The sequence below is a fragment of the Xylocopa sonorina genome, unplaced genomic scaffold, assembly GCF_050948175.1.
Source record: "Xylocopa sonorina isolate GNS202 unplaced genomic scaffold, iyXylSono1_principal scaffold0206, whole genome shotgun sequence".
Taxonomy (NCBI): domain Eukaryota; kingdom Metazoa; phylum Arthropoda; class Insecta; order Hymenoptera; family Apidae; genus Xylocopa; species Xylocopa sonorina.
In genome coordinates this window covers 541,890-568,287 of record NW_027490277.1, presented here as the reverse complement: position 1 = coordinate 568,287, position 26,398 = coordinate 541,890, and positions in this window count along the sequence as shown.

The window sequence follows — 26,398 nt, the reverse complement described above, 5'->3', positions numbered from 1 at the left end:
ATAGAGTTCTAACGCATCTTAAAACGCGATATCGCATCTCATCTCTATGTTTTAGGATAAGATATAACATTCGTTGCGAAGTGTAATGTATACCTCGCATACACGTCAAACGATTGTAAATGCGACACTTCCTTGTTAGGATATAGCGATGGCAGATGTCTACGTATCGAAGCAACAGATTTCTAATGCTTCTTAAAACGAGATATCGCATCTCATTTCCATGATTCATTATAAGATGTAATATTCATTGTGGAGTGTTATGTATACCTCGTGTTCACTTCAAAAGAATGTAAATGCGACACGTCCTTGCTAGGAAATAGCGTCTGCAAATATCTACGTATCGTAGCAATAGAGTTCTAATGCTTCTTAAATCGTCATATCGCATCTCATTTCTATGTTTCATGATAAGATATAATAATCATTGTGCCGTGTTATGTATAACCCATATTCACATCAAAAGAATGTAAATGCGACACTTCCTTGCTAGGAAATAGCGCTTGCAGATGTCCACGTATCGTAGCAAGAGAGTTCTAATGCTTCTTAAAACGCGAAATCGCTCCTCACTTATATGCATCATGATAAGATATAATATTCATTGTGGAGTGTTATGTGTACCTCGCATACACTTCAAATGAATATAAATGCGACACTTCCTTGCTAGGAAGAAGCGTTTCCAGATGTCTACGTATCGAAGCAATAGAGTTCTAATGCTTCTTAAAACATCATATCGCATCTCACTTCTATGTTTCATGATAAGGTATAATATTTATTGTGGAGTGTTATGTATTCCTCGTATTCACTTGAAAAGAATGTAAACGCGACACTTCCTTGCTATTAAATAGCGTTTGCAGATGTCTACGTATTGTAGCAATAGAATTCTAATGCTTCTCAAAACGCGATATCGCATCTCATTTCTATGTTTCATGATAAGATATAATATTCATTGTGGAGTGCTATGTATACCTTGTATTCACTTCAATAGAATGTAAATGCGACACTTCCTTGCTTGGAAGTAGCGTTTGATGATGTCTACGTATCGAAGCAAAGGAGATCTAATTCTTCTTGTATTGTCATATCGCATCTCATTTCTATGTTTCATGATAAGATATAATATTCATTGTGCAGTGGTATGTATACCCAGTATTCACTTCAAAAGAATGTAAGCACGACACTTCCTTGCTAGGAAATAGCGTTTGCAGATGTCTACGTATTGTAGCAATAGAATTCTAATGCTTCTCAAAACGCGATATCGCATCTCATTTCTATGTTTCACGATAAGATATAATATTCATTGTGGAGTGTTGTGCATACCTCGTATTCACTTCAAAAGAATGTAAATGCGACACTTCCTTGCTAGGTAATGACGTCTGCAGATGTTTACGGATCGAAGCAATAGAGTTCTGATGCATCTTAAAACGCGAAATCGCTCCTCATTTCTATGCTTCACGATAAGATATAATATTCATTGTGGAGTGTTATGTATACCTCGTCTACACTTCCTAAGAATGTAAATGCGACACTTCCTTGCTTGGCAATAGCGTTTGCAGATGTCTCCGTATCGAAGCAATAGTGTTCTAATGCTTCTTAAATCGTCATGTCGCATCTCATTTCTGTTTCGTGATAAGATGTAATATTCATTGTGAAGTGTAATGTATACCTCGTATTCACTTCAAAAGAATGTAAATGCGACACTTCCTTTCTGTTAACTGTCGTTCCCAGATATCTACGTTTCGCAGCAATAGGGTTCTAATGCTTTTTAAATCGCGATATCGCATCTCAATCCTATGTTTCACGATAAGATATAATATTCATTGTGGTGTGTGATGTACACCTCGTATTCACATCAAAAGAATGTAAATGCGACTCTTCCTTGCTAGGAAATAGCGTTTGCAGATCTCTGCGCATCGACGAAGTAGAGTCCTAATGTCTCTTAAAACGCGATATAGCTTCTCATTTCTATGTTTCATGGTAAGATATAATATTCATAGCGAAGTGTCATTAATACCTCTTATTCACTTCAAATGAATGTAAATGCGGCACTTCCTTGATTGGCAGTAGCGTTTGCAGATGTCTACGTATCGAAGCAACTGAGTTCCAATGCTTCTTAAACCGCGAAACGCATCTCATTTCTATGTCTCATAATAAGATATAATATTCACTGTGCAGTGTTATGTATACCTCGCATTCACTTCAAAAGAATGTAAGTGCGACACTTCCTTGCTATTAGATAGCGATTGCAGATGTCTACGTATCGTAGCAGTAAAATTCTAATACTTCTTAAATCGCGATATCGCATCTCCTTCCTGTGTTTCACGATAAGATATAATATTCATTGTGGAGTGTCATGCATACCTCGTATTCACTTCAAAAGAATGTAAGGGCGACACTTCCTTGCTAGGAAACAGCGTTTGCAGTTGTCTACGTATCGTAGCTATGGAGTTCTAATTCTTCTTAAAACGCGATATAGCATCTCATTTCTATGTTTCATGATAAGATATAATATTCATTGTGCAGTGTCATGTATACCTCGTATTCACATCAAATATAGGAAAATGGGACACTTCCTTGCTAGGAAATAGCGTTTGCAGATATCTACGTATCGAAGCAATAGAGTTCTAATGCTTCTTAGAACGAGATGTCGCATCTCATTTCTATGTTTCATGATAAGATATAATATTCATTGCGAAGTGTCATGTATACCTAGTCTTCACTTCAAACGAATGTAAATGCGACACATCCTTGCTGGGAAATAACGTTTTCTGATGTCTACGTATCGTAGCAATGGAGTTGTAATGCTTCTTGAAACGCGATATCGCATACCATTTCTATGTTTCATGATAAGATATAATACTCATTGCGAAGAGTTATGCATACCTCGTATACACTTCAAATGAATGTAAGTGCGATACTACCTTGCTAGGAAGTAGCGTTTGCAGTTGTCTACGTATCGAAGCAATAGAGTTATAATGTTTCTTAAAACGAGATGTCGCATCTCATTTCTATGCTTCATGATGAGATATAATATTCATTACGAAGTGTTGTGTATTCCTCGTCTACACTTCAAATGAATGTAAATGTGACACTTCCTTACTAGGAAAAAGCGTTTCCAGATGTCTACGCAACGAAGCAATAGAGTTCTAATTCTTCTTAAAACGCGATGTCGCATCTCACATCTATGATTCATGATAAGATACAATATTCATTGCGAAGTGTCTAGTATACCTCGCATACACTTCAAATGAATGTAAATGCGACACTTCCTTGCTAGGAAATAGCGTTCGCACATGTCTGCGTATCGAAGCAATAAATTTCTAATGCTTCCTAAATCGCCAAATCGCATTTCATTTCTATGTTTCTTGATAAGATATAATATTCACTGTGGAGTGTTATGTATACCTCGTACTCACTTCAAAAGAATGATAATGCGTCACTTCCTTGCTAGGAAATAGCGTTGGCAGATGTCTACGTTTCGAAGCAATAGAGATCTACTGCTTCCTTAATAGCGATATCGCATCTCATCTCTATGTTTCATGATAAGATATAATATTCATTGTGCAGTGATATGTATATCTCGTCTGCACTTCAAAAGAATGTAAATGCGACACTTCCTTGCTACGAAATAGCGTCTGCAGATGTCTTCATATCGAGGAAGTAGAGTCCTTATGCTTCTTAAAACGCGATGTAGCATCTCGTTTCTATGTTTCATGATAAGATATAATATTCCTTGCGAAGCGTCATATGTACCTCGCATACACTTCAACTGAATGTAAATGCGACACCTCCTTGCTAGGAAATAGCTTTGGCAGATGTCTACGTATCGAAGCAATAGAGTTCTAATGCTCCTTAAACCGCGATATCGCATCTCATTTCTATGTTTCATGATAATATATAATATTCATTGTGCAGTATTATGTATATCTCGTCTACACTTCAAATGAATGTAAATGCGACTCTTCCCTGCTAGGAATTAGCGTTTGCAGATGTCTACGTATCGTAGCATTGGAGTCCTAATGCTTCTTAATTCGCGATATCGCATCTTATATCTATGTTTCATGATAAGATATAATATTCATTGCGAAGCGTCTTGTATGTAAATGCGACCTTTCCTTGTTAGGAAATAGCGTTGGCAGATGTCTACGTATTGAAGCAGTAGGGTTCTAATGCTTCTTAAATCGGGATATCGCCACTAATTTCTATGTTTCATGATAAGATATAATATTCATTGTGCACTGTTATGTATACCACGTATTCACTTCAAAGGAATGTAAATGCGACCCTTCCTTGCTAGGAAATAGCGTTCGCAGATGTCTACGTATCGAAGCAATAGAGTTTTAATGCTCCTTAAATCGCGATATCGCATCTCACTTATTTGTGTCATGATAAGATATAATATACATTGCGGAGTGTCATGTATACTTCGTATTCACTTCAAAAGAATGTAAATACGACACTTCCTTGCTACGAAATAGCGTCTGCAGATGTCTACGTATCGTAGCAATAGAGTCCTAATGCTTCTTAAAACGCGATATCGCATCTCAATTCTATGTTTCATGATAAGATATGATATTCATAGTGGAGTGTTATGTATACCTGGCATTCACTTGAATAGAATGTAAATGCGACACTTCCTTGCTTGGAAATAGCGTTTGCAGATATCTACGTTTCGTAGCATTAGAGTTCTAATGCATCTTAAAACGCGATATCGCATCTCATTTCTATGTCTCATCTTAAGATGTAATATTCATTGCGAAGTGTTATGTATACCTCGCATACACTTCAAATGAATGTAACTGCGACAGTTCCTTGCTAGGATATAGCGATGGCAGATGTCTACGTATCGAATTAACAGAGTTATAATGCTTCTTAAAACGAGATATCGCATCTCATTTCTATCTTTTACGATATGATATAATATTCTTTGCGGAGTGTCATGTATACCTCGTATTCCTTTCAAAAGATTGTAAATGCGACACTTCATTGCTAGGAAGTAGCGTTTGCAGATGCCTACGTATCGAAGCAATAGAGTTCTAATGCTTCTTAAATCGCCATATAGCATCTCATTTCAATGTGTCGTGATAAGATATAATATTCATTGTGGAGTGTTACGTGTACCTCGTATTCACTTCAGATGAATGTAAATGCGACACTTCCTTGCTAGGAAATAGCGTTTGCAGATGTCTACGTAACGACGCAATAGAGTTCTAACGCATCTTAAAACGCGATATCGCATCTCATCTCTATGTTTTAGGATAAGATATAACATTCGTTGCGAAGTGTAATGTATACCTCGCATACACTTCAAACGATTGTAAATGCGACACTTCCTTGTTAGGATATAGCGATGGCAGATGTCTACGTATCGAAGCAACAGATTTCTAATGCTTCTTAAAACGAGATATCGCATCTCATTTCCATGATTCATTATAAGATGTAATATTCATTGTGGAGTGTTATGTATACCTCGTGTTCACTTCAAAAGAATGTAAATGCGACACGTCCTTGCTAGGAAATAGCGTCTGCAAATATCTACGTATCGTAGCAATAGAGTTCTAATGCTTCTTAAATCGTCATATCGCATCTCATTTCTATGTTTCATGACAAGATATAATAATCATTGTGCCGTGTTATGTATAACCCATATTCACATCAAAAGAATGTAAATGCGACACTTCCTTGCTAGGAAATAGCGCTTGCAGATGTCCACGTATCGTAGCAAGAGAGTTCTAATGCTTCTTAAAACGCGAAATCGCTCCTCACTTATATGCATCATGATAAGATATAATATTCATTGTGGAGTGTTATGTGTACCTCGCATACACTTCAAATGAATATAAATGCGACACTTCCTTGCTAGGAAGAAGCGTTTCCAGATGTCTACGTATCGAAGCAATAGAGTTCTAATGCTTCTTAAAACGTCATATCGCATCTCATTTCTATGTTTCATGATAAGGTATAATATTCATTGTGGAGTGTTATGTATTCCTCGTATTCACTTGAAAAGAATGTAAACGCGACACTTCCTTGCTATTAAATAGCGTTTGCAGATGTCTACGTATTGTAGCAATAGAATTCTAATGCTTCTCAAAACGCGATATCGCATCTCATTTCTATGTTTCATGATAAGATATAATATTCATTGTGCAGTGTTATGTATACCCAGTATTCACTTCAAAAGAATGTAAGTACGACACTTCCTTGCTAGGAAATAGCGTTTGCAGATGTCTACGTATTGTAGCAATAGAATTCTAATGCTTCTCAAAACGCGATATCGCATCTCATTTCTATGTTTCACGATAAGATATAATATTCATTGTGGAGTGTTGTGCATACCTCGTATTCACTTCAAAAGAATGTAAATGCGACACTTCCTTGCTAGGTAATAACGTCTGCAGATGTTTACGGATCGAAGCAATAGAGTTCTGATGCATCTTAAAACGCGAAATCGCTCCTCATTTCTATGCTTCACGATAAGATATAATATTCATTGTGGAGTGTTATGTATACCTCGTCTACACTTCCTAAGAATGTAAATGCGACACTTCCTTGCTTGGAAATAGCGTTTGCAGATGTCTCCGTATCGAAGCAATAGAGTTCTAATGCTTCTTAAATCGCCATATAGCATCTCCTTTCTATGTTTCGTGATAAGATATAATATTCATTGCGAGGTGTCATGTATACCTCGCAATAACATCACATGAATGAAAATGCGACACTTCCTTGCTAGGAAATAGCGTTTGCAGATGTGTACGTATCGAGCAATAGGTTTCTAATGCTTCTGAAATCGCAATATCGCAACTCATTTCTATGTTTCATGATACGATATAATATTCATTGCGAAGTGTCATGTATACCTCGTATTCTCTTCAAAAGAATGTAAATGCGACACTTCCTTGCTAGGAAGTCGCGTATGCAGATATCTACGAATCGAAGCAATAGTGCTCTAATGCTTCGTAAAAAACGATATCGCATCTCCTTTCTATTTTTCATGATATGATATAATATTCATGGCGAAGTGTTATGTATACCTCGCATACACTTCAAAAGCATGTAAATGCGACGCTTCGTTGCTAGGAAATAGCGATTGCAAATGTCTTCGTATCGCAGCAATATAGTTCTAATGCTTCTTAAAACGAGGTGTCGCCTCTCATTCCTATGTTTCATGATGAGATATAACATTCATTGCGAAGTGTTACGTATACCTCGCATACACTTCAAATGAATGTAAATCCGACACTTCCTTGCTAGGAAATAGCGTTTGCAGATGTCTACGTATCGAAGCAATAGAGTTCTAATGCTTCTTCACAAGCGATATCGCATCTCACTACTATGTTTCACGATAATATATAATATTCATTGTGAAGTGTCAAGTATACCTCGTATTCACTTCAAAAGAATGTAAATGCGACATTCCTTGCTAGGAATTAGCGTTTGCAGATGTCTACGTATCGTAGCAATAGAGTTCTAATGCCGCTTAAAACGCGATATCGCATCTCATTTCTATGTATCTTGGTAAGATATAATATTCATTGTGCAGTGTTAGGTATATCTCGCATACACTTCAAATGAATGTAACTGCGACAGGTCCTTGCTAGGATATAGCGATGGCAGATGTCTACGTATCGAAGCAACAGAGTTATAATGCTTCTTAAAACGAGATATCGCATCTCATTTCTATCTTTTACAATATGATATAATATTCTTTGCGGAGTGTCATGTATACCTCGTATTCCTTTCAAAAGATTGTAAATGCGACACTTCATTGCTAGGAAGTAGCGTTTGCAGATGCCTACGTATCGAAGCAATAGAGTTCTAATGCTTCTTAAATCGCCATATAGCATCTCATTTCAATGTGTCGTGATAAGATATAATATTCATTGTGGAGTGTTACGTGTACCTCGTATTCACTTCAGATGAATGTAAATGCGACACTTCCTTGCTAGGAAATAGCGTTTGCAGATGTCTACGTAACGACGCAATAGAGTTCTAACGCATCTTAAAACGCGATATCGCATCTCATCTCTATGTTTTAGGATAAGATATAACATTCGTTGCGAAGTGTAATGTATACCTCGCATACACGTCAAACGATTGTAAATGCGACACTTCCTTGTTAGGATATAGCGATGGCAGATGTCTACGTATCGAAGCAACAGATTTCTAATGCTTCTTAAAACGAGATATCGCATCTCATTTCCATGATTCATTATAAGATGTAATATTCATTGTGGAGTGTTATGTATACCTCGTGTTCACTTCAAAAGAATGTAAATGCGACACGTCCTTGCTAGGAAATAGCGTCTGCAAATATCTACGTATCGTAGCAATAGAGTTCTAATGCTTCTTAAATCGTCATATCGCATCTCATTTCTATGTTTCATGATAAGATATAATAATCATTGTGCCGTGTTATGTATAACCCATATTCACATCAAAAGAATGTAAATGCGACACTTCCTTGCTAGGAAATAGCGCTTGCAGATGTCCACGTATCGTAGCAAGAGAGTTCTAATGCTTCTTAAAACGCGAAATCGCTCCTCACTTATATGCATCATGATAAGATATAATATTCATTGTGGAGTGTTATGTGTACCTCGCATACACTTCAAATGAATATAAATGCGACACTTCCTTGCTAGGAAGAAGCGTTTCCAGATGTCTACGTATCGAAGCAATAGAGTTCTAATGCTTCTTAAAACATCATATCGCATCTCACTTCTATGTTTCATGATAAGGTATAATATTTATTGTGGAGTGTTATGTATTCCTCGTATTCACTTGAAAAGAATGTAAACGCGACACTTCCTTGCTATTAAATAGCGTTTGCAGATGTCTACGTATTGTAGCAATAGAATTCTAATGCTTCTCAAAACGCGATATCGCATCTCATTTCTATGTTTCATGATAAGATATAATATTCATTGTGGAGTGCTATGTATACCTTGTATTCACTTCAATAGAATGTAAATGCGACACTTCCTTGCTTGGAAGTAGCGTTTGATGATGTCTACGTATCGAAGCAAAGGAGATCTAATTCTTCTTGTATTGTCATATCGCATCTCATTTCTATGTTTCATGATAAGATATAATATTCATTGTGCAGTGGTATGTATACCCAGTATTCACTTCAAAAGAATGTAAGCACGACACTTCCTTGCTAGGAAATAGCGTTTGCAGATGTCTACGTATTGTAGCAATAGAATTCTAATGCTTCTCAAAACGCGATATCGCATCTCATTTCTATGTTTCACGATAAGATATAATATTCATTGTGGAGTGTTGTGCATACCTCGTATTCACTTCAAAAGAATGTAAATGCGACACTTCCTTGCTAGGTAATGACGTCTGCAGATGTTTACGGATCGAAGCAATAGAGTTCTGATGCATCTTAAAACGCGAAATCGCTCCTCATTTCTATGCTTCACGATAAGATATAATATTCATTGTGGAGTGTTATGTATACCTCGTCTACACTTCCTAAGAATGTAAATGCGACACTTCCTTGCTTGGCAATAGCGTTTGCAGATGTCTCCGTATCGAAGCAATAGTGTTCTAATGCTTCTTAAATCGTCATGTCGCATCTCATTTCTGTTTCGTGATAAGATGTAATATTCATTGTGAAGTGTAATGTATACCTCGTATTCACTTCAAAAGAATGTAAATGCGACACTTCCTTTCTGTTAACTGTCGTTCCCAGATATCTACGTTTCGCAGCAATAGGGTTCTAATGCTTTTTAAATCGCGATATCGCATCTCAATCCTATGTTTCACGATAAGATATAATATTCATTGTGGTGTGTGATGTACACCTCGTATTCACATCAAAAGAATGTAAATGCGACTCTTCCTTGCTAGGAAATAGCGTTTGCAGATCTCTGCGCATCGTAGCAATAGATTTCTAACGCTTCTTAAAGCGCGATATCGCATCTCATTTCTATGTTTCCTGATAAGATATAATTTTCATTGCGAAGTGTTATATACACCTAATATTCACTTCAAATGAATGTAAGTGCGACACTTCCCTGCTAGGAAGAAGCGTTTCCAGATGTCTACGTATCGAAGCAATAGAGTTCTAATGCTTCTTAAAACGCGATATCGCATCTCATTTCTATGTTTCATGATAAGATATAATATTCATTACGATGTGTCATGTATACCTTGTATTCACTTCAAAAGAATGAAAATGCGACACTTCCTTGCTAGGACATAGCGATGGCAGTTGTCTGCGGATCGAAGAAACAGAGTTCTAATGCTTCTTAAAACGAGGTATCGCATCTCATTTCTATGTTTTACGATAAGATATAATATTCATTGTGCAGTGTTATGTATACCTTGTATTCCTTTCAAAAGAATGTAAATGCGACACTTCCTTGCTAGGAAGTAGCGTTTGCAGACGGCTACGATCCGAAGCAGTAGAGTTCTTATGCTCCTTTAATCGCAATATCGCATTTCGTTTGTGTGTTCCATGATAAGATATAATATTCACTGCGTATTCCTCGCATATACTTCAAATGAATGTAAATGCGACACTTCCTTGCTAGGAACTAGCGTTTGCAGATGTCTACGAATCGAAGCAATAGAGTTGTAATGCTTCTTAAACCGCGATATCGCATCTCACTTCTACGTTTCATGATAAGATATAGTATTCATTGTGCAGTGTTATGTATATCTCGTCTACACTTCAAATGAATATAAATGCGACACTTCCTTGCTAGGAAGTAGCGTCTGCAGATATCTACGTATCGTAGCAATAGAGATCTAATGCTTCTTGAATCGCCATATCGCATCTCATTTCGATGTTTTACGATAAGATATACTATTCTTTGCGGAGTGTCATGTATACCTCGTATTCTCTTCAAAAGAATGTAAATACGACACTTCCTTGCTAGTGGATAGCGTTTGCAGATGTCTACGTATCGTAGCAATACAGTTCTAAAGCTTCTTAAAACGCGAAACCGCTTCTCATTTATATGCTTCGTGATAAGATATAATATTCATTGTGGAGTGTTATGTATACCACGTATTCACTTCAAAAGAATGTAAGTGCGACACTTCCTTGCTAGGGAATAGCGTTTACAAATGTCTACGTATCGTAGCAATAGAGTTCTAATGCTTCACAAAACGCGATATCGCTTCTCATTTCTATGTTTCATGATAGGATATAATATTCATTGTGCAGTGTTATGTATACCCAGTATTCACTTCAAAAGAATGTAAATGCGACACTTCCTTGTTACGGAATAGCGTCTGCAGATGTCTACGTATCGTAGCAATAGTGTTCTAATGCTTCTTAAAGCGCGAAATCGCATTTCATTTCTATGTTTTATGATAAGATATAATATTCATTGCGGAATGTCATGTATACTTCGGATTCACTTCTAAAGAATGTAAATGCGACACTTCCTTGCTAGGAAGGAGCGTTTGTAGGTGTCTACGTATCGAAGCAATAGTGTTCTAATGCTTCTTAAATCGCCATATCGCATCTCATTTCTTTGTTTTATGATAAGATATAATATTCATTGCGGAGTATCATGTATACCACGTTTTCGCTTCAAAAGAATGTAAATGCGACACTTCCGTACTTGGAAATAGCGTTTGCATATGTCTGCGTATCAAAGTAATAGAGTTCTAATGCTTCTTAAATCGTATTATCGCATCTCGTTTCTATGTTTCATGATAAGTTGTAGTATTCATTGTGCAGTGTTATGTATACCCCGTATTCACTTCAAAAGAATGTAAATGCGGCATTTCCTTTCTAGGAAAATACGTTTCCAGATGTCTACGTATCGAAACAATAGAGTTATAATGCCTCTTAAAACGCGATATCGCATCTCATTGCTACGTTGCATGATAAGATATAATATTCATAGCGAAGTGTCATGTATACCTCGCATAAACTTCAAATGAATGTAAATGCGACACAACCTTGCTAGGATATAGCGCTTGCAGATGTCTACGTATCGACGCAATAGGGTTCTAATGCTTCTTAAATCGCGATATCGCATCTCATTTCTATGTTTCGTGTTAAGATATAATATTCATTGCGAAGTGTCGTGTATACCTCGTATTCACTTCAAAAGGATGTAAATGCGACTCTTGCTTGCAAGGAAGTAGCGTTTGCAGATATCTACGTATCGTTGCAATAGAGTTCTTATGCCTCTAAAATCGCCATATCGCATCTCATTTCTATGTTTCGTATAAGATATAACATTCATTGCGATGTGTCATGTATACCTCGCATACGCTTCAAATGAATGTAAATGCGACACTTCCTTGCTAGGTAATAGCGTTTGTAGGTGTATACGTATCGAAACAATAGAGTTCTAATGCATCTTAAAACGCGATATCGCACCTCATTTATATGTCTCATGATAAGATATAATATTCATTGCGAAGTTTCATGTATTCCTCGTATTCACTTCAAATGAATGTAAATGCGACACTTCCTTTCTAGGAAATAGCGTTTGCAGATGTCTACGTATCGAAGCAATAGAGTTCTAATGCCTCTTAAAACGCGATATCGCTTCTCATTGCTACGTTGCATGATAAGATATAATATTCATAGCGAAGTGTCATGTATACCTCGCAAAAACTTCAAATCAATGTAAATGCGACACATCCTTGCTAGGATATAGCGCTTGCAGATGTCTACGTATCGATGCAATAGGGTTCTAATGCTTCTTAAATCGCGATATTGCATCTCATTTCTATGTTTCGTGATAAGATATAATATTCATTGCGAAGTGTCGTGTATACCTCGTATTCACTTCAAAAGAATGTAAATGCGACTCTTGCTTGCAAGGAAGTAGCATTTGCAGATATCTACGTATCGTTGCAATAGAGTTCTAATGCTTCTAAAATCGCCATATCGCATCTCATTTCTATGTTTCGTATTATGATATAACATTCATTGTGCAGTGTTATGTATACCTCGTATTCACTTCAAAAGAATGTAAATGCGACACTTCCGTGCTAGGAAGTAGTGTCACGTCCTGGCGAACAAATTATTCGTATCCCTGGAGGCTGTATGACACAAGCCTTTTAGTCGAAAATTCTGTCTGGTATAAAACGCGTATGACCGGGTTCGTCGATTCTGGCAAGACGCGGGCACCGTAAACAATCGCGAACGCGTGTAAGGAGGGATTATACTTACCTTTCGCTAATTTCCCTCTTCTGCTTTCAGATGTGGCGATCGTTGAGTGTCGTTTTCGGGGGAGGAGTCGGCGTACGGCTGGCTGAAATCGGCGTTGTGACGGTGGAGCTGCGATGAATGTCGCCGTCCGTCGATGAACGAAGAATTCTGGCGTTTCACCAACGTATTCCGCACGAGATAATAGATTAAATTCTTCCTTCCGGCGCGAAGAGTTCGTTTATAAACACTCAAGTTGTTAAGAACTTGGAAGAATTTGTATTAAAATATAATTGAATTTAGAAATGGAGTTGGAATGAACTAGAGCTTGATGTGGTAGAAAAATAATAAGGTATATTCTAAATCAAAGAGTACAAGAACAATTATTTCTAAGTATTAAGACTAGGTTAACTATGAATTAGGAATTAGAACAAGGACTTTAGAACTAGGAACCTCATCGAGGCTGCGCGACGGCCCTAAGGCGCGACTTGGAAGAGACTTGGAATTGCAAGTGCCCGAAGGCGAGATAGAACTGTACCGTACTGACGGTACTGACTGACTGTGTCTCCCAAGATGCGTCTGCGACCTCCTCGACTCTCGGAGCGCTTCGGTCGACTGCGAACGTAGGTGGGAGTATGTGGACACCCGAGTGGGGTCTCGGCGTTGCGTGGTGGGGCTAGCGGCGCGTGCCGCTGAGGCGGTCGCGATCTCGCGCGTCGCGGCTTATTTAATTAGCGCTCTTATGATTATAGAAATACAAGTATGAAATTAGAATCTCGTAGAGGTTGATTCACCTGGTACGTCCCTGGAGTGAGCGAGAGGGCGAGTTTCCCTGCAGGTAAGAGTGAGACAGTGGATGGCACCTTGAGTGGGAGCGAGACAGCGCACATGGTCCTTGGTGCGAGCGAGATGACGCACGAGGTCCTCGGTGCGAGTGAGACACAATGTGTTGCCCTTGGAGCGAGGGAGAAGGCGAACACATTTGCGGGTGCGAGTGAGACGGAGGGTAGGTCCCTTGGAGTGAAAGAGACGGCGAGCACCTCTGCGGGTGCGAGTGAGACGGAGGGTATGTCCCCTGGATTGAGAGAGACGGCGAGTTGCGCCTGGGTGTTGCAGGTGGTGCAGGCGCGTGAGGGTGGTTGCTGTGGTGCGTTGAGAGGGTGGCAGGAGGCACGCCTGACGTCACAGTAGCGTTTGTAGATATCTACGTATCGAAGCAGTAGAGTTCTAATGCTTCACAAAACGCCATATCGCATCTCATTTCTATGTCTCATGATGAGATATAATATTCATTGCGAATTGTCATGAGTACCTCGGATACACATCAAATGAATGTAAATGCGACACTTCCGTACTAGGAAGATGCGTTTGCAGATATCTACGTATCGAAGCAATAGAGTTCTAATGCTTCTTAAAACGCGATATCGCATCTCATTTCTATGTTTAGTGATAAGGTATAGTATTCATTGTGGAATGTTGCGTATTCCTCGTATTCATTTCAAAAGAATGTAAATGCGACTCTTCCTTGCTAAGAAACAGCGTCTGCAGATATCTACGTATCGTAGCAATAGAGTTCTCTAGCTTTCTAAATCGCGATATCGCATCTCATTTCTATGTCTCGTGATAAGATATAATATTCATTGCGAAGTGTCATGTATAACTCGTATTCACTTCAAACGAATGTAAATGCCTCACTTCCTTGCTAGGAACCAGCGTTTCCTGATATCTACGTATCGAAATAATAGTGCTCTAATGCTTCTTAAAACAAGATATCGCAACTCATTACTATGTTTCATGAGAAGATATAATATATATTGCGAAGTGTCATGTATACCTCGTATTCACTCCAAAAGAAAGTGAATGCGACACTTCCATGCTAGGAAATAGCGTTTGCAGATGTATACGTATCGTAGCAATAGAGCTTAAACGCATCTTAAAACGCGATATCGCATCTCATTTCTATGTTTCATGATAAGATATAATATTTATTACGAAGTGTCATGTATACCTCCTATAACTTTCAAAGGAATGTAAATGCGACACTTCCTTGCTAGGAAATAGCTTTCGCAGATGTTTAGGTATCGAAGCAATAAAGTTCTAATGCATCTTAAATCGTGATATCGCATCTCATTTCGATGTTTGATGATAACATATAATATTCATTGTGCAATGTTATGTATACCTCGCTTTCACTTCAAAAGAATGTAAATGCGACACGTCCTTGCTATGAAATAGCGTTTGTAGATGTCTACGTATCGTAGCAATAGAGTTCTAAAGCTTCTTAAAACGCGATATCACATCACATTTCTATGTTTCATGATAAGATATAATATTCATTGCGAAGTTTTCACGTATTCCTCGTATTCACTTCAAATGAATGTAAATGCGGCACTTCCTTCCTAGGAAATAGTGTTTGCAGATGTCTACGTATCGTAGCAATAGAATTCTAATGCTTCTTAAAACGCGATATCATATCTCATTTCTATGATTCGTGATAAGATATAATATTCATTGCGAAGTGACATGCATACCTCGTATTCACTTCAAAAGAATGTAAATGCGACGCTTCCTTGCTAGGAAATAGCGTTTGCAGATGTCTACGTATCGAAGCAGTAGAGTTGTAATGCTTCTTAAATCGCGATATCGCATCTCATTCATATGTTTCGATATAAGATATAATATTCATTGTGTTGTGTTATGTATACCTCGCACACAATTCAAAAGAATGTAACTGCGACACTTCCTTGCTAGGAAATGGCGTTTGCAGATGTCTACGTATCGTAGCAATAGTGTTCTGATGCTTCCTAAAACGCGATATCGCATCTCATTTCTATGTTTCATGATAAGATGTGATATTCATTGCCAAGTGGCATGTATACCTCGCATACACTTCACATGAATGTAAATGCGACACTTCCTTGCTAGGAAATAGCGTTTGCAGATGTCTACGTGTCGAAGCAATAGAGTTCTAATGCTTCTTAAAACACGCCTTCGCATCTCATTTCTATGTTTCATGATAAGGTATAATATTCATTGTGAAGTGACATGCATACCTCGTATTCACTTCAAAAGCATGTAAATCCGACACTTCCTTGCTAGGACGTTGCGTTTGCAGATGTCTACGTATCGAAGCAATAGAGTTCTAATGCTTCTTAAAACGCGATATCGCATCACATTTCTATGTCTCATGATAAGATATAATATTCATTGCGAAGTGTTATGTATTCCTCGTCTACACTTCAAATGAATCTAAATGCGACACTTCCTTGCTAGGAATTAGCGTTGGCACATGCCCACGTATCGAAGCAATAGTGTTCTAATGCTTCTTAAAACGAGATATCGCATTGCACTTCTATGTTTCATGATAGGATATAATATTCATTGCGAAGTGTCATGTATACCTCCTATTCACTTCAAAGGAATGTAAATGCGACACTTCCTTGCGAGGAAATAGCGTTTGCAGATGTCTACGTATCGTAACAATAGAGTTCTGATGCTTCTAAAACGAGATGTCGCATCTCATTTCTATGTTTCATGATAAGATATAATATTCATTGCGAAGTGTCATGTATACCTGGTACTCACTTCAAAAGAATGTAAATGCGACACTTCCTTGATAGGAAATAGAGTTTGCAGATGTCTTCGTATCGGAGCAAGGGAGTTCCAATGCTTCTTAAAACGCGATATCGCATCTCTTTCCTACGTTTCATGATAAGATATAATATTCATTGCGAATTGTCATGTATACCTCGTATTCACTTCAAGAGAATGTAAATGCGACACTTCCTTGCTAGGAAATAGCGTTTGCAGATGTCTACGTATCGAAGCAATAGAGTCCTAATGCTCCTTATATCGCGATGTCGCATCTCATTACTATGTTTCATGATAAGACACAATATTCATTGCGAAGTGCTATGTATTCCACGTCTACATTTCAAATGAATGTTAATGGGACACTTCCTTGCTAGGAAATAGCGTTCGCAGATATCTACGTATCGTAGCATTAGTGTTCTAAAGCATCTTAAAACGCGATATCGCATCTCATTTCTATGTTTCATGATAAGATATAATATTCATTGCGAAGTGTCATGTATACCTCGCACACTCTTCAAATGAATGTAAATGCGGCACTTCCTTGCTAGGAAGTAGCGTTTGCAAATGTCTACGTATCGAAGCAATAGAATTCTAATCCTTCTTAAATCGCGATATCGCATCTCATTTCTATGTTTTATGATAAGATGTAATATTCATTGCGAAGTGTCATGTATACCTCGCATACACTTCAAATGAATGTAAATGCGACACTTCCTTGCTAGGATATAGCGATGGCAGATGTCTACGTATCGAAGCCACAGAGTTCTAATGCTTCTTAAAACGAGATATCGCACTCATTTCTATGTTCCATGATAAGATATAATATGCAATGCGAAGTGTCTTGTATACCACGCATTCACTTCAAACGTATTAAAAGGCGACACTTCATAGCTAGGTAAAAGCGTTTGCAGATGTCTACGTATCGAAGCAATAGATATCCAATGCTTCTTAAAACGCGAAATCGCTCCCCATTTATATGCTTCATGAAAAGATATAATTTTCATTACGGAGTGTCATGTATACCTCGTATTCTCTACAAAAGAATGTAAATACGACACTTCCTTCCTAGGAAATAGCGTTTGCAGGCGCCTACGTATCGAAGCAACAAAGTACTAATGCTTCTTAAAACGAGATATCGCATCTCATTTCTATGTTTCATGGTGAGATAAAATAATCATTGCGATGAGTCACTTATACCTCACATACACTTCAAATGAATGTAAATGCGACACTTCCTTGCTAGGAAATAGCGTTCGCAGATGTCTACGTATCGAAGCAATAAAGTTCTATTGCATCTTATATCGCGATATCGCATCTCATTTCTATGTTTCATGATAATATATTATATTCATTGTGCAATGTTATGTATACCTCGCATTGACTTCTAAAGAATATAAATGCGACAATTCCTTGCTAGGAAATAGCGTTTGCAGATGTCTACGTGTCGAAGCAATAGAGTTCTAATGCTTCTTAGAACGCGCCTTCGCATCTCATTTCTATGTTTCATGATAAGGTATAATATTCATTGTGAAGTGACATGCATACCTCGTATTCACTTCAAAAGAATGTAAATGCGACACTACCTTGCTAGGAAATAGCTATTGCAGATGTCTACGTATCGAAACAATAGAGTTCTAATGCTTCTTGAAACGGGATATCGCATCTCATTTCTATGCTTCATGATAAGATATAATATTAATTGCGAAGTGTAATGTATACCTTGTATTCACTTCAGAAGAATGTAAATGCGACACTTCCTTGCTAGGAGATAACGATGTAAATGCGGCACTTCCTTCCTAGGAAATAGCGTTTGCAGATGTCTACGTATCGAAGCAATAAAGTTCTATTGCATCTTATATCGCGATATCGCATCTCATTTCTATGTTTCATGATAATATATAATATTCATTGTGCAATGTTATGTATACCTCGCATTCACTTCTAAAGAATATAAATGCGACAATTCCTTGCTAGGAAATAGCGTTTGCAGATGTCTACGTGTCGAAGCAATAGAGTTCTAATGCTTCTTAAAACGCGCCTTCGCATCTCATTTCTATGTTTCATGATAAGGTATAATATTCATTGCGAAATGTTATGTATACCTCGTATTCAAGAGAATGTAAATGGGACACTTCCTTGCTCTTAAATAGCGTATGCAGATGTCTACGTATCGAAGTAATTGATTTCTAATGCTTCTCAAAACATGATATCGCATCTCATTTCTATGTTTCACGATAGGATATAATATTCTTTGCGAAGTGTCATGTACACCTCGCATACGCTTCAAATGAATGTAAATGCGACATTTCCTTGCTAGGAAATAGCGTTTGCAGATGTCTACGTATAGAAGCAATAGGATTCTAATGCTTCTTAAAACGCGATATCGCATCACATCTCTATGTGTCATGATAAGATATAATATTCATTACGAAGCGTTATGTATTCCTCGTCTACACTTCAAATGATTGTAAATACGACACTTCATTGCTAGGAAATAGCTATGGCAGATATCTACGTATCGAAGAAATAGAGATCTACTGCTTCTTAAATCGCCACATCGCACCTCATTTCTATGTTTCATGATAAGATATGATATTCATTGTGGAGTGTTATCATAACCTCGTATTCACTTCAAAAGAATGTAAATGCGACACTCCCTTGCTAGGAAATAGCGTTTGCAGATGTCTACGTATCGAAGCAATAGAGTACTAATGCTTTTTAAATCGCGATACCGCATCTCATTTCTATGTTTCATGATAAGATATATTATTCATTGCGAAGTGTCTTGTATATCTCGCATACACTTCAAATGAATGTAAATGCGGCACTTCCTTGCTAGTAAATAGCGTTGGCAGATGTCTACGTATCGAAGCAATACAGATCTACTGCTTCTTAAATCGCCATATCGCATCTCACTTCTATGTTCCATGATAAGATATAATATTCATTGTGGAGTGTTATCATAACCTCGTATTCACTTCAAAAGAATGTAAATGCGACACTCCCTTGCTAGGAAATAGCGTTTGCAGATGTCTACGTATCGAAGCAATAGACTTCTAATGCTCCTCAAAACGAGATATCGCATCTTATTTCTATGTTTCATGATAAGATATAATATTCATTGCGAAGTGTCATGCATACCTCGTATTCACTTCAAAAGAATGTAAATGCGGCACTTCCTTGCTAGGAAATAGCGTTCGCAGATGTCTACGTATCGAAGCAATACAGTTCTAATGCTTCTTAAACCTGGTTATCGCATCTCATTACAACGTTTCATGATAAGATATAATATTCATTGCGAAGTGTTACGCATTCTTCGCATACACTTCAAGTTAATGTAAATGCGACACTTCCTTGCTAGGAAATAGCGTTTGCAGATGTCTCCATAACGAAGCAATAGAGTTCTAATGCTTCTTAAATCGCGATATCGCATATCATTTCTATGTCTCATGATAATATATGATATTCATTGCGAAGTGTTACGTATTCCTCGTTTACACTTTAAATGAATGTAAATGCCACACTTCCTTCCTAGGAAATAGCGTTTGCAGATGTCTACCACTCGAAGCAATAGAGTTCTAATGCTTCTTAAAACTTGATATCGCATCTCATTTCTATGCTTCACAGTAAGATATAATATTCATTGCGAAGTGTCATGTATACCTCGTATCCACTTCGAAAGAATGTAAATGCGACACTTCCTTGCTAGGAAATAGCGTTTGCAGATGTCTACGTATCGTAGCAATAGAGTTCTAATGCTTCTTGAATCGTGATATCGCAACTCACTTCTATGATTCATGATAAGAGATAATATTCATTGCGAAGTGTCATGTATATGTCGTATTCACTTCAAAAGAATGTAAATGCGACACATCCTTGATAGGAAATAGCGTTTGCAGGTGTCTACGTATCGTAGCAATATAGTTCTAATGCTTCTTAAAACGCGATATCGCATCACATCTCTATGTGTCATGATAAGATATAATATTCATTTCGAAGCGTTATGTATTCCTCGTCTACACTTCAAATGATTATAAATACGACACTTCATTGCTAGGAAATAACTATGGCAGATATCTACGTATCGAAGAAATAGAGATCTACTGCTTCTTAAATCGCCACATCGCATCTCATTTCTATGTTCCATGATAAGATATGATATTCATTGTGGAGTGTTATCATAACCTCGTATTCACTTCAAAAGAATGTAAATGCGACACTCCCTTGCTAGGAAATGGCGTTTGCAGATGTCTACGTATCGAAGCAATAGAGTCCTAATGCTTTTTAAATCGCGATACCGCATCTCATTTCTATGTTTCATGATAAGATATATTATTCATTGCGAAGTGTCTTGTATATCTCGCATACACTTCAAATGAATGTAAATGCGGCACTTCCTTGCTAGTAAATAGCGTTGGCAGATGTCTACGTAACGAAGCAATAGAGATCTACTGCTTCTTAAATCGCCATATCGCATCTCACTTCTATGTTCCATGATAAGATATAATACTCATTGTGGAGTGTTATCATAACCTCGTATTCACTTCAAGAGAATGTAAATGCGACACTTCCTTGCTAGGAAATAGCGATTGCCGATGTCTACGTATCGTAGCAAGAGTTCTAATTCTTCTTAAAACGTGATAATGCATCTCACTTCTATGTTTCATGATAAGAGATAACATCCATTGCGAAGTGTCATGTATATCACGTATTCACTTCAAAAGAATGTAAGTGCGACACTTCCTTGCTAGGAAATAGCGTTTCCAGATGTCTACGTATCGAAGCAATACAGTTCTAATGCTTCTTGAAACGGGATATCGCATCTCATTTCTATGTTACATGACAAGATATAATATTAAATGCGAAGTGTCATGTATACCTTGTATTCACTTCAGAAGAATGTAAATGCGACACTTCCTTGCTAGGAAATAGCGTCTGTAGATGTCTACTTGTCGATGCAATAGAGTACTAATGCCTCTTAAAACGCGATATCACATCACATTTCTATGTTTCATGATAAGATATAATATTTATTGCGAAGTGTCACGTATACATCGCATACACCTCAAATGAATGTAAATGCGACACTTCCTTGCTAGGAAATAGCGTTTGCAGATGTGTACGTATCGAAGCAAAAGAATTCTAATGCTTCTTAAAACGAGATATCGCATCCCATTCCTATGTTTCATGGTAAGATATATTATTCATTGCGAAGTATCACGTATACCTCGCATACACTTGAAATGAATGTAAATGCGACACTTCCTTGCTAGGAAATAGCGTTTGCAGATGTCTACGTATCGAGGCAATAAAGTTCTAATGCACCTTAAATCGTGATATCGCATCTCATTTCGATGTTTGATGATAACATATAATATTCATTGTGCAATGTTATGTATACCTCGCATTCACTTCAGAAGAATGTAAATGCGACACTTCCTTGCTAGGAAATAGCGTCTGTAGATGTCTACTTATCGATGCAATAGAGTACTAATGCCTCTTAAAACGCGATATCACATCACATTTCTATGTTTCATGATAAGATATAATATTTATTGCGAAGTGTCACGTATACATCGCATACACCTCAAATGAATGTAAATGCGACACTTCCTTGCTAGGAAATAGCGTTTGCAGATGTGTACGTATCGAAGCAAAAGAATTCTAATGCTTCTTAAAACGAGATATCGCATCCCATTCCTATGTTTCATGGTAAGATATATTATTCATTGCGAAGTATCACGTATACCTCGCATACACTTGAAATGAATGTAAATGCGACACTTCCTTGCTAGGAAATAGCGTTTGCAGATGTCTACGTATCGAAGCAATAAAGTTCTAATGCACCTTAAATCGTGATATCGCATCTCATTTCGATGTTTGATGATAACATATAATATTCATTGTGCAATGTTATGTATACCTCGCATTCACTTCAAAAGAATGTAAATGCGACACGTCCTTGCTATGAAATAGCGTTTGTAGATGTCTACGTATCGTAGCAATAGAGTTCTAAACCTTCTTAAAACGCGATATCACATCACATTTCTATGTTTCATGATAAGATATAATATTCATTCTGCAATGTTATGTATACCTCGCAAACACTGCAAATTAACGTAAATGCGACACTTCCTTGCTAGGAAATAGCTTGGCAGATGTCCACGTATCGAAGCAATAGAGTTCTAATGCTATTTAAAACGCGATGTGGCATCCCATATCTATGCTTCATGATAAGATTATACAATAATATTCATTGCGAAGTGTTATGTATCCCTCGTCTACATTTCAAATGAATGTAAATGAGACACTTCCTTTCTAGGAAATTACGTTTCCAGATGTCTACGTATCGGAGCAATAGAGTTCCAATGCATCTTAAGACGCGATATTGCATCTCACATCTATGTTTTATGATAATATATAATATTCATTGCTGGGTGTCATGTATACTTCGTATTCACTTCCAAAGAATGTGAATGCGACACTTCCTTGCTAGGAAATAGCGTTTGCAGATGTCTACGTTTTGTAGCAATAGAATTCTAATGCTTCTCAAAACGCGATATCGCATCTCATTTCTATGTTTCATGATAAGATATAATATTCATTGTGGAGTGTTATGTATACCTTGTATTCACATCAAAAGAATGTAAATGCGACACTTCCTTGCTTGGAAATAGCGTTTGATGATGTCTACGTATCGAAGCAAAGGAGATCTAATGCTTCTTGTATTGTCATATCGCATCTCATTTCTATGTTTCATGATAAGATATAATATTCATTGTGCAGTGTTATGTATACCCAGTAGTGCACTTCAAAAGAATGTAAGTACGACACTTCCTTGCTAGGAAATAGCGTTTGCAGATGTCTACGTATTGTAGCAATAGAATTCTAATGCTTCTCAAAACGCGATATCGCATCTCATTTCTATGTTTCACGATAAGATATAATATTCATTGTGGAGTGTTGTGCATACCTCGTATTCACTTCAAAAGAATGTAAATGCGACACTTCCTTGCTACGTAATAACGTCTGCAGATGTTTACGGATCGAAGCAATAGAGTTCTAATGCTTCTTAAAACGCGAAATCGCTCCTCATTTCTATGCTTCACGATAACATATAATATTCATTGTGGAGTGTTATGTATACCTCGTCTACACTTCCTAAGAATGTAAATGCGACACATCCTTCCTAGGAAATAGCGTTTCCAGATGTCTACGTATCGAAGCAATAGAATTCTAATGTTACTTAAAACGCGATATCGCATCTCATTTCTATGTTTCGTGATAAGATATAACATTCATTGTGGAGTGTTATGTATATCTCGCATTCACTTCAAAAGAATATAAATGCGACACTTCCTGGCTAGGAAATAGCTATTGCAGATGTCTACGTATCGAAGCAATTGAGTTCTAATGCTTCTTGAAACGGGATATAGCATCTCATTTCTATGCTTCATGATAAGATATAATATTCAATGCGAATTGTTATGTGTACCTCGTATTCACTTCAAAAGAATGTAAATGCGACACTTCCTTGCTAGCAGATAACGATGTAAATGCGGCACTTCCTTCCTAGGAAATAGCGTTTGCAGATGTCTACGTGTCGAAGCAATAGAGTTCTAATGCTTCTTAAAACGCGCCTTCGCATCTCATTTCTATGTTTCATGATAAGGTATAATATTCATTGTGAAGTGACATGCATACCTCGTATTCACTTCAAAAGAATGTAAATGCGACACTTCCTTGCTAGGAAATAGCTTTCGCAGATGTTTAGGTATCGAAGCAATAAAGTTCTAATGCATCTTAAATCGTGATATCGCATCTCATTTCGATGTTTGATGATAACATATAATATTCATTGTGCAATGTTATGTATACCTCGCTTTCACTTCAAAAGAATGTAAATGCGACACGTCCTTGCTATGAAATAGCGTTTGTAGATGTCTACGTATCGTAGCAATAGAGTTCTAAAGCTTCTTAAAACGCGATATCACATCACGTTTCTATGTTTCATGATAAGATATAATATTCATTGCGAAGTTTTCACGTATTCCTCGTATTCACTTCAAATGAATGTAAATGCGGCACTTCTTTCCTAGGAAATAGCGTTTGCAGATGTCTACGTATCGTAGCAATAGAGTTCTAATGCTTCTTAAAACGCGATATCATATCTCATTTCTATGATTCGTGATAAGATATAATATTCATTGCGAAGAGACATGCATACCTCGTATTCACTTCAAAAGAATGTAAATGCGACGCTTCCTTGCTAGGAAATGGCGTTTGCAGATGTCTACGTAGCGTAGCAATAGTGTTCTGATGCTTCCTAAAACGCGATATCGCATCTCATTTCTATGTTTCATGATAAGATATGATATTCATTGCCAAGTGGCATGTATACCTCGCATACACTTCACATGAATGTAAATGCGACACTTCATTGCCAGGAATTAGCGTTTGCAGATGTTTCCGTTTCGAAGCAATAGAGTTCTAATGCTTCTTAGAACGAGATGTCGCATCTGATTTCTATGTTTCATGATAAGATATAATATTAATTGCGAAGTATCATGTATACTTCGTATTCACTTCAAAAGAATGTAAATGCGACACTTCCCTGCTATAATATAGCGTTTGCAGATGACTTCACACCGTAGCAATAGAGTTCTAAAGCTTCTTAAAACAAGATATCGCACCTCATTTCCATGTTTCATGATAAGATATAATATTCATTGCGAAGTGTCATGAATACATCGCATTCACTTCAAAAGAATGTAAATGCGACACTTCATTGCCACGAAACAGCTTTTGCAGATGTCTCCGTTTCGAAGCAATGGAGTTCTAATGCTTCTTAGAACGAGATGTCGCATCTGATTTCTATGTTTCATGATAAGATATAATATTAATTGCGAAGTATCATGTATGCTTCGTATTCACTTAAAAGAATGTAAATGCCACACCTCCCTGCTATTAAATAGCGTTTGCAGATGTCTACGCACCGTAGCAATAGAGTTCTAAAGCTTCTTCAAACAAGATATCGCACCACATTTCCATGTTTCATGATAAGATATAATATTCATTGCGAAGTGTCATGAATACATCGTGTTCACTTCAAATGAATGTAAATGCGACACTTCATTGCTAGGAAGTAGCGTTTGCAGATGTCTACTTATCGAAGCAATAGAGTTCTAATGCTTCTTAAAACGAGATGTCGCATCTCATTTCTATGTTTCATGATAGGATATAATATTCATTGCGAAGTGTCATGAATAACTCGTATTCACTTCAAAAAATGTAAATGCGACAATTCCTTCCTAGGAAATAGCGTTTCCACATGTCTACGTATCGAAACAATAGAGTTCTAATGCTTCTTAAGACGTGATATCGCATCTCACTTCTATGTTTCATAATAAGATATAATCTTCATTGCGAAGTGTCACGAATACCTCGTACTCACTTCAAAAGAATGTAAATGCGACACTTCCTTGCTAGGAAATAGCGTCTCCAGATGTCTACGTATCGAATCAATAGAGTTCTAAAGCTTCTCAAAACGCGATATCGCATCACATATATATGTTTCATGATAAGATGTTATATTCACTGCGAAGTTACATGTATACCTCGTATTCACTTCAAAAGAATGTAATTGCGACACTTCCTTGCTAGGAAATAGCGTTTGCA